At 38.7% G+C, this 9119-nt stretch overlaps 1 protein-coding gene across 1 annotated transcript in view; it reads right to left on the bottom strand.

Annotated features, from left to right (window-relative positions):
• CSGALNACT1 (chondroitin sulfate N-acetylgalactosaminyltransferase 1) overlaps positions 1 to 6430 on the bottom strand; it is a 157201-nt gene extending 150771 nt beyond the window's left edge. The window contains exons 1-2 of the mRNA XM_011373077.2: positions 6385 to 6430; positions 5982 to 6075 (exon numbers count right to left, since the gene is read on the bottom strand). The gene's annotated coding sequence lies outside the window, so the exon portion shown is untranslated. The remainder of the gene's footprint in view (positions 1 to 5981; positions 6076 to 6384) is intronic.
• Positions 6431 to 9119: the final 2689 nt, after the last annotated feature.

Raw genomic sequence — 9119 nt, 5'->3', positions numbered from 1 at the left:
GATATTCATGATCTGGCTTTCTAACTACTAAAAATCAGAGTTAAGATGCTTTGTATCAAATTACAGAAAGATGAACAATAACACTGAGACCAAAACACTCAACAAGGACTTTAGGGGAAGAAAGTTAGGTTATCATATAACACAAAAACAACACAACCAGCCCATGTGCAATCACCTAATCCACACATGGGTACAGTTCTCATTTCAACTCTAGGTCATGACTCAAATTAGGACAATTTTCCAAGGCTATAGTTAAGTGTTTTATTTTGCTTTGCTGCAATAAATTATCATAAAAGTCAAATGTTATAAATCACATGATGGTATTTAATTTACTTTTAATTTAATCCTTTTTTTCTCCCTATCGACACCTCTATTCCTTGGCATATATCCCACAGGCTTGGGACAAGATTGGCTATACACATATTCTGTAAACTTAGGATACACAGTTAATGATACAAGTAGTCCTGGCTGCAAGTTTTTATTATACTGTATACGAGTTTTTGGTTCTCCTATCGATTCTTTGGGAAATTCTTCTAATAGAGTCCTTTCCTGTTTAAGTTAGCCTAGTAGATTTCTGTTCCTTGCAACCAAGAAGCCTATTAAATAATATCCAACATTTTAATTTGCCAACAAATAGAATTTTAAATATTAACTATTATTACATTTTAAATTTTAATATATAAAAAGCCAAAATCTCAAACTAAAGGTTATTCCTTTAAAGTGTGTATTAGCTTTGAAAACTTCAGTATATTTCTCATTTCCCTGAAGATGACTGACAGCTTCACCAGAGACTGGATTCCAATCCAAGAATTGGTTATTTGGTAACCATAAAACACATTTAAAGTCTAACATGTAGTAAGTCCCAATATGTTTGTTGAGTTAAAAATAAGCAACTCTTTATTAAAACACTTAAGGATAAACATTAACTAGTATTTCTAATTACCATACATTTTTAAACAACTTCAGGAAAGAATTAGAGTATCTACTTGAATTAGTTTCCAGTAGTAGAGATGAATTTTGTTTTTTCCGATGGCCTCGACCATATGATCATGTTAGTAATATTACAAAATCTGAGTAACAACTGAGCTGGAAGTTTCCAGAAGGTTAAAATTCTTTCTCTTACCCACCCTCCATCTTTAATTTTCATCCCCACTTTTCCCTCAAACCTTTACACACAACTCCATCAGGTCCTTAAATTCCCTGCGTAGCAAACATGTCCTTAGGCTGACAGGATTCAAGTTTCGCTTTAAGTTCTTTGGGAAAGATATTACACAGTGGATCAGAGCCTTTGAGTAAAAAGAGAACTGCTTCCTAAGTGCCAGCCGAACATTTTGAAATTGTGCTTTCAAGCACCCGAGTGTAATTTACAGTTTTATAGTCATGATTGTCCACGTGAAGGGTCCATTACCGTGACAGAAAAAAAAAAAAAAATGACTGAAGTAGCAAGCTCCTTATGAGCACTCAAATCAAATCCTGGAGTCTGTCATGCCCTCTACTTGTGACAAAACAAACATTTCTGCTCTTAATAAAAATAATTTTTAAGTGTCATACAAGTTATTTCTGGATGAGTAATAAGATCCTATTTATTACCTTCATTGAAGACAAACAGGTGAAGAAGTGGGTAATTGTGAATCAGATTTTAACTGCAACTTTAGGCAACAATAAGAAAAGGAATAACAAGGTCTAAAATTAAATTCCAAAGATCTTAGCAATGTAGATACAGTTTGTATTTATCACATAATACATTTTTAAATCATGATTTAAAAATCTGAGCACATGAAAAATAAAGCTCAAGGAAGGAAACGTCCTCAAATCAAAGAAATTCTTTCCAATTTTTTTTACTTTTAAAAGGATTAATTATATATTTTTAAAGCAAGGTCTTTGGCTCACTTTTTGTTGTCTTTAATTATGGCAAAATACAGATAACGTAAAATTTACCATCCTAACAATTTTTAAGTATACAGTTCAGTAGTGTTAAGTACATTTACATCGTTTTGCAATCAATCCCCAGAACTTTTTCATCTTGCAAAACTGATGCCAGTTAAACAACTCTATACCAATTAAACAACACTCCATCCTCCCCTCCCTTCAGCCCTTGGCAACCACCATTCTCTTCTCTGTCTTCATGAATATGACTACACTAGATAGCTCACATAAGTGGAGTCATATACTATTTTGTCTTTTTGTGACTGGCTTATTTCACTTAGCATAATGTCTTCAAAGTTCACCTGCATTGTAGCGTGTGTCAGATTTTTCTTCCTGTTTAAGGTCGCATACTATTCCATTGTATGCACACACTACATCTTTTTTACCCATTCATCTATCAATGGACACTTGAGTTGTTCCCAGCCTTCTTCGACATACTTTTTAAACAATTTATTTAACTAAGCAGGCACTGATGCTGGAGTCAGACCACCTGGGTTCAACTCCCTTCTCTCCATGGTAGCACAGAAAACACAAACATCGAAAAAGAAAGAAGAAAATAAAGAAAGGTACACGGTGCAGTGCTCAGTAAATTAAAATACTGACATTGCTAAGTTCTGATAAGGGTTTTCAGATACCAAGAATTTATTCAAACATTTGTTTGTCAATATAAATAAGAACAAACAGATGCTGGACACTGAAAATGCAGAGACACTGTCTTCTTTGAGGGCAATGATGGCCAAGGGACATGTCTAACTGGTAAACAACTAGAAATTATGGGGAAAATAGGGTGAGAGAGAGAGGGCCACAATGCCAGCCCCACCCCAGGCTGGGGCTCTGGAAAGCCTTTCCAGAGTCGAGTCCTAGAGAAGGAACAGAGTCAGGAGAGAACAGAGGAAGGAGAAGGTACTGTAGAGAGGGGACAGCAGAACAAGATGTGGAGGTGCGAGGGTGAAGCGCGGGCTTGGTGGCAAGAAACAAACTTGATGAAAGAGACTCTCAATAAGCACAGCCCCAAAACAGAACAGAAAAGACAAAAAAAAAAAAAAAGGCCTAATTAATTCATTATATCAATTATTAGGAAGAAATGAAAACGTACTGGAAGGCATGCATCACCGGATGCCCATTCTGGTGCCAGTGTGAATCTCCTGGCCCTTGGCTAGAGTATCCTCATCTGCTAAAAACTAATCGTGGCTCAGGAGTATAAATTAAAATTGTAGCAGCAAAAACTGACACTCATTAAAAGCTTACAGACTTTATGTCACACCTCATTCCATTATATGGAAATATTTTTAAAATCTAAAACGTGTGTAAAAGAAGGCCACTTTAAAAAATACAAACTAATCTTTTCAATTCTCTGGTTTTTCAAATATGAGCAACTTGCTACATTACTACATTATAGTTTTATATTAGTGTTTACTTATAATATCTGCTTTATTCCAAAAAAGATTGAAACAGCCAGTATTTCATGTTATCTAGTAGTCGTATTTTGTGGGCTCATAGAACTGTAAAGACCTACAAGGTTATTGTCTACAGAGTTTCTATTTCCCAGAAACTACACACAGGCAACTAACTAGACAATGAGAACAGATATCTGCACCCTGCTCAGGGCTGAGTCCAGGAGAGCATCGTGCAAACAGTAATGATAATACAATGACATACTCCAGTAAAGAAAAATATGAAAGGGGCTATCGGAATAAGAGAAGGCACCTTCAGATTGGGGATGTCCTTTTATTCACTTTTCTATTCACTCACTCCCCCATGCATTCCTTTCTTTAATGCCTCGCAGGCGCCAGGAGCAGTTTCTAAGTGTTACAGATGCCTACACAGGAATACACCACAGATGGCTGCTGAAGGATGAATAAAAGTTCCCAGGACCGGGGGTGGGAAGGAAAAAAGTATTCCAGATAGAAAGAGGAGTGTGGAGACCAACATGGCTTCAAGCAGTCACAGTGAGTGGGGCAGGGACAGACAGGAGAGGGGAGAAGGTGAGAGGCCAGACAGGGTGTGACCACGATCACAGGTTGCGAGACAGGCACACCTTTTCCTTGACAGGAGGAAAGGAATTTAGGATGTGTGGAAAGGTGGGTATATTTCAGAGTAGGCAGAGACAGGAAATACATCAACAGGGCACGGAGTGGGGGTAAAAACATGATGAGCAGCAATTCGCTGAGAAGGAATAGTGGTGGGACAGGCTCTATGAAGAACATGTATAGGACACTAGGGATATCCATATTGCAAATCTTAATAGACTAATGGTATTGAATATTTGAATCGAACAATCAAACCTCTCCTTGCTTGGATTCCGTGACCACCACGGACTGGTGTGGCTTTTCTGCCAACCAGAGGGAGAAGCAACCTTGTCACTCTTTTCCCAATTTACATGTTTGTTTCTTACAGGTCTGGTGAAGGTCCACAGCTGAAGGTCCACATTCTGAGTCTATAAAGAATCCAGTCAATAAGGAACAGTTGCTGGAAAACTGGCTTTCCCTTGCCTGTACTGCCCAGGTGGAGCCTCAGCTCCCTGGCAACATCCCGCGTCTCTGCACAGGGATCCATATAGCACTGCAACCGCCACTAAAACTCAGCTCAGGCTGTATGGCTCTGCCCTTTTGCCACCTAATCATCCTCCTTGTCTTGCCACTCTAATAGCTTTCTAAACACTGCATATCTTTGCATGTGTCCAAGTAGACCTCAACTGACTTTTGATTGCTTCTCTATTTTGTTAAGTTTACTTTGACTCTTTCCTACTGTTATCTCAGGGTCGTAATAATTATGGTCTACGTGGTCTTCCAATGACATTGTTCTCTTCTACATCATCCAAGTCATTCACAAAAACATTAAACATCCTGAGAGCTAAGATTAGAACAATTCCACACGCCCCTCTAGTTAGCCCTGAACCACTCGGGCCTCCTAACCACTTGATTTTCTACTCAGAAAATAATCTGTAAAGAATTATTCTTTGTATTATCTTTTGGCGAAGATTGTTTTTATTTTTCTATTATTAGTAACTAAGATATAATCCCTTTTAAACTCGGCATACTCTATTGTTTTAGTACAAAGCAGTTCATTACTACAAAATCAAATGTTTTGACTTCCACTCTTATCTTAATCAATTCAACAAAAGCAAAAACAAAAAATACAAAATCAAGAACAAAACCTCTACAGAAATATGTAAAATGAAGAGGAAGGCCAAAGGGAGTTTCTTGAAGATGTGGGGCACAGCTTACCTATTTTCATTTGTATGTGTATTGACTAATTTCTAAAGAAAACTAAAAAAGGTTTGCTCTGTTGAAGATAGGAACCATATATACAACTTCCCTTTTCATATTGCTGTGTTTTAACATTAATGATGTCCCTGAGGTTCTTGTTGTTTTTTTTAAGTTTAGTCTTGCCAGATGTAATAAAATATCTCATTGCAGAGAAACTTAAAATTAATAGTTACAAGAGCAAAACTAAAACATCGTTCCTGAGATTTACATTTGTCCTCAGACTAAAACCAACCATATAATCTATTAGGGTACTATTCTCCAAGAGTTCTAGAAAGTATACCCTTAAGATGTAGAAAGGAAGATCATTTTTCAAATTCCTAAGCCATTTTATTAAAATAAGTACTTTGTAGCATGGTCAAAATAATGATGCCCATCTGATTATGGGCTAAATATTTAAGGAAGCTTAATATTCTGTCACGACTTCCAAAAAGAGAACAAATGTTCCTATTCAAGTAAACAGTGTTTAAAAAGAAACATGCCATTCTTCTAGCTGCATTATTGGTTTAAGTCATTTGCCACTTTGGGAAAAGATAAATTCTGAAGAAGTTGGTAAAGTTAAATGCAGATTATAGGTTTTACAAAGTGAATAAAAAGATTCAAAGCAGCCAAGTAATTGTATTACTTTGAAAAAGTATTCACATCTTAAAATAATAATTTGCTATTAATCAAACTATTGAACGTAAAATGAAATTTAACACATTTCAGACATAGCCAGAATATTGAATACAACTCAAACTATACAAAGGGTCATTTCTTAAGTAATTTATAATTAACAGGCTCACTTACCTGGAAGTATAAGAAAACAGGGTATGGATGGAACTACATCATTCCCCCACTAGGTAAAAATACCTTGGCTTCTCTCCTTGAAATGGAAGGGAATCTAAAATGTAAAATAAAATAAAAATAAGAAGTTGCCCCTGTGAATTTCCATATCTTAAATGTAGGTGATATTACAAAACAGTAAAATTTTAAATCACTTAAGCTATAAAACACAATTCATCCAAAGTATTGCCCCCGAAAACAGAAGTGGTATTTGTCCCCTCCCTATTATAACGGGTAAAATACAAAATATATCTTTAAAATAAAATGTAATCAAGGTTTAAAATAAGTGGTGAAAGCCATGTACAAATGTGTGTAAAAGAAAAGCAGAATCACATTCACTTGATAAAGAACCCAAAAAAGAGCAAACCTCGCTAGAAAGAAACGTGCCCGCTGCCCACGCGCTGCGTCCTAACTAGCTGCTCGGCTTCGGGGCTGAAGCAGCACTGAAGCCGCTCGGCTGCCAGGTTGGGGTCAGGACTGAAAAGTGCTGCCCCCCTCTGAAAAGACCGTGCTCAGCACCACCATTTTTTTTTTTTTTTTTTAATGGTTCTATGGAATGAAATGTTAAAAAATAACAAATCCTCCTGGAAGCTCTCCCAGAGGGAAGGAAAGGGTCCACATTTTGAGAAAGGGTCAGAGGAAAGCCCAGGTCCCCGAGTCACGCGTCCAGCCCGCGGCGCTGCCCCGCCCCGCGTGGCCGGGAAAGCGGCCACTGCTGCTCCGGTGTCCGCGGCCGAGGAGCGCGCGAGCTCGCGGCAGGGTGGGCGTGCGCGCTGGGCGCTGGCGGGACAGTGGCCCCGGCCCCGCCTGCCCTGGCCGCGCTCGCCCCAGCTGTCTCCCTAGGCGGCGAGACAGGCAGGCTTCGGCCACACCATCCCTGCCTTGAAGGAATTCCACTGGAGGACACAGATGTGTCAAGGAAGATAAAAGCAGATGGAAAAGCGTTCAAGCACAACACTCTGGAAGCAAAGGCAAGGAAAATATCCTGGAAAGGGACTAAACCCTCCTGTTAAATAAGTGTTAACAAGGCTATCTTCAATTAATCAACACAGTCACCTTTCCCAAGATTTTTCATGAGTTTATCTCATCTACCTTTATAACTCAAGTAATAGCAAAAAGTAAAAATTACTATTGTTCCCGTTTTACATGCACGAGGAAAAAAGGTACAGAATGATGACACAAGGTTAAAGGAAAGGCATAAACCACTAGCCCCTTTCTCCATGTGGATGGCCTCTGGGTGACTAAACCGGATCTGCCACCTTCTTATATCTTCCTTTGCTTCCATTTAAAGGTTTTCTCTGAGACAGTGACACTAACAAATACAGTAGAAGTGTGAGGTGTATTACTATAGAAGTCTGGAGTCCATTTTTTATCTACACACTGTCACAAGTTTACTACCGCTTTAATGTCAAAGTGGGTTGGGCCAGTCCATCCTCTCAGGCTCTGTTGCCGTTCCCTCTACTGCAAGTTGGGGCTGTAGCCCTGCCTCTTTTGGCTTTGCTCACACAACGCACTTCCGTTTCTGCCTGGCTAATTAATCTATGTCTAAATGGAATTGCAGTTGGCAGAAAGGCAGCAATGCCAAAGTGAAATAATCACTTGGACCCGAAGCTAAGTTGTTTTCCATCCTTGACAACAAATAATGTTACTCCAGAACCTACAGGTCGAGAGTCAAAATGAGTTTATAATTTGGCTTCCAATCTCACATTCTCATTCTCAACCACTTAAATTTTTTTCTTTGTCTTTTAGCACGCAAGGGGCAGCTTTGGCAGCTAAATCACGGACATGATCTTTATTGATATACTTAATGAATATTCTTTGCCATCTAAATAAAAAGAGGAAAAATCTACATCATTCAAAACTCTACTTGTTTTAATAATGAAACTAAGTAGACTGTCAGTTCATACTTCCATGTGATCATTAATAATCTAATTTGTTCTTCTCACTTCAGCAACTTGAAGAGAAACGTTCCGTTTTTTCATCCACACAGTAATCCACATTCATCCAGTCTCTAAGCATCTGGCCTTGGCCATGCCAAACTGCAGGTTAAGTGCCATCGGATGGCTCCACGCCTCCTTCTTTTCCTAGTAAAGAACTCATTAAAACTCTGATCCTTGGCTCTGGGAAGTACACTGTCTCCTTAGTAGTTACAAACATCATGTTCCCCGAGAAGGTAGTCATCTCAAGCTAGTAATGGAAAAGGAAAGAGACAGGAAGGCCAAACCACTGACAAGACGCCCTTAGAGATCATTGTAGAAGGGGAATTAGCATCATGGAAAAGCACTGAAGGTGAACCACAGGTATGCCAGGCAGAAGTAGGTGTATTCAACTGGGTACATCTCCCATTAGAAAAAAAGGCAGGAACCCAACGACACACCTGCGACATGCCATACACTGTGCGAATTGCATTACGTATGAACTCATTTGATCCCTACAATAATGCTATAGATAGGGACATTAATATTCCCATTTTACAAATGGGAAATGAAGCTCAGAGGTGTGAAGAAACCTTCCTGACTAGTACATTGCAAAGCCAGGATTTTTCTGTCTTCAAAACCGAAGCTCTAAAAAGACAAAGGAAAGCAAGTCTTTACTTTTTCTATTATACATCACCGCCTTAGCTGCAAGTACTAGTCCTCACATGTGGTTCTCTAACAGAGGCAGGTGATAGCTGCATTAAAGGGGTAACCTGGCAGATGCGCTGCCAGCATCCAAAGGCTTCCATTGAGACTGTGGGAACACAGACCCTCCCCAATCTTCTGATCCTTCATCCTTCATAAGAAAGCATAGAAACAAAAACACACTCTTGGGCAAGTCATCGTGAGTATCAAAGAAATACAATAAGAATGTGCTAAAAATAAAAGCTAAATCCAGGAAAGCAACTGAAGGTACATGGAGTAGATATAGTACCTTGCTTTATCCAATCGAGAAAATAGTTCTCAATGACATCCCTCAGTATAAATACTTGTATCCAGTTCTGAGGTCTCCTTTCATCAGATGTCCATTAGACATGCTCTTGATATTTTGGCATAGAGAATGAGGATTATGGAGGAAAACTTCTGTGATGACTTCATAAATTTTAGTTATGGTGGCAAGTGTGCA

The sequence above is a fragment of the Pteropus vampyrus genome, unplaced genomic scaffold, assembly GCF_000151845.1.
Source record: "Pteropus vampyrus isolate Shadow unplaced genomic scaffold, Pvam_2.0 Scaffold8, whole genome shotgun sequence".
NCBI classification, from domain to species: Eukaryota; Metazoa; Chordata; class Mammalia; order Chiroptera; family Pteropodidae; genus Pteropus; species Pteropus vampyrus.
This window is presented reverse-complemented; position numbering and strand designations above follow the sequence as displayed.